The sequence below is a fragment of the Poecilia formosa genome, unplaced genomic scaffold (genome assembly GCF_000485575.1).
Source record: "Poecilia formosa unplaced genomic scaffold, Poecilia_formosa-5.1.2 Scaffold3512, whole genome shotgun sequence".
Classification (NCBI taxonomy): Eukaryota; Metazoa; Chordata; class Actinopteri; order Cyprinodontiformes; family Poeciliidae; genus Poecilia; species Poecilia formosa.
Window position 1 is genome coordinate 357 of NW_006803451.1, and position 1,035 is coordinate 1,391.

General features: G+C 39.9%; 1 long non-coding RNA gene across 1 annotated transcript; it reads left to right on the top strand.

The window, feature by feature from the left end:
* Positions 1-275: 275 nt before the first annotated feature.
* On the top strand, positions 276-1,025 carry LOC107835517 (uncharacterized). The gene is made up of 2 exons (XR_001661308.1): positions 276-413; positions 625-1,025. It is a non-coding gene; the product is annotated as an uncharacterized LOC107835517 (long non-coding RNA).
* Positions 1,026-1,035: the final 10 nt, after the last annotated feature.

Genomic DNA, 1,035 nt, shown 5'->3' on the forward strand with positions numbered 1-1,035 from the left:
GATTCACAGAGATAGGTTGAACCAAACAGGCTGGCAACCTTCATAGCTGCTGTGCATACACCACTGTACTTCTCTGTGTCAACAAGGGACCAAAAGTTTGGTGCAGTCTGGTAAACTTTGAGGTGTAGGTCATTTTGCAATGTTATGATTTCCATCTCCACCTGTCCAGCATCCAAGTTAAATGTCGCACTTAGTTTCTCAGCAAAGTATGTTGTGTCCACATGTAGCAAGTCTGTAAAAAAGGTGTATATTTCACCTCAAATCCATCTTCACTATTTATGTATATTTGTTTTTCTTAGTTTATGAATTTTATTTTGGAGGTGACGCTTTTATTTTCTTGCTTCCTGTTTGGCGTCATATCCTGTGTGTTCCCGCCGCTCTCCTCAGTTCGCGCCGAGCTGCGCTGGGGAGAGGTAAGCGTATAAAGTTGTCTTCTGTTTAAGTGTTAAAATATTTGAAGTGTTCTTAAAAGTATGTTCGCTGAGCTCACAACTTGTTATATTTTGTTGTTAAATTGTTTTATGTGTAGCGCAGCACGTTATTGGGTATTTAATTCCCACATTAAAGACAATTATCGAGTTTACCGTCCAAACGCTTTTATTTTTGTTCTTTTGGTTGGTTAAGGTCTGTGTGGGGAGGCCGGAGCCCGGGAACTGCTGTGCTGAATGCATTTTTATTTTGAACAGGTATGTGAGTTGCTTTAAATGTCATTTGGATGTTAAATTGATGTGTTTAGTATATTTTCATATTGTAGTAAAGGATTCTTTTTGTTGTTTATTTGATTTGAACAGTGAAAGGTGTGGCTATTGAGCAGATTATTCCTATTTGAGTTTTATTTTAATTGTTTTGATATTTTACTTATTTGCTGACCTTAAGTTTTGGTTAGTTGTGGCACATTCCTGCTTCAGTTCGCGCCGAGCTGCGCTGGGGAGAGGTCTGTGTGGGGAGGCCGGAGCCCGGGAACTGCTGTGCTGAATGCATTTTTATTTTGAACAGAATAAACCCGCCTTCCTGCTACAAAACACCCTGGGTCCT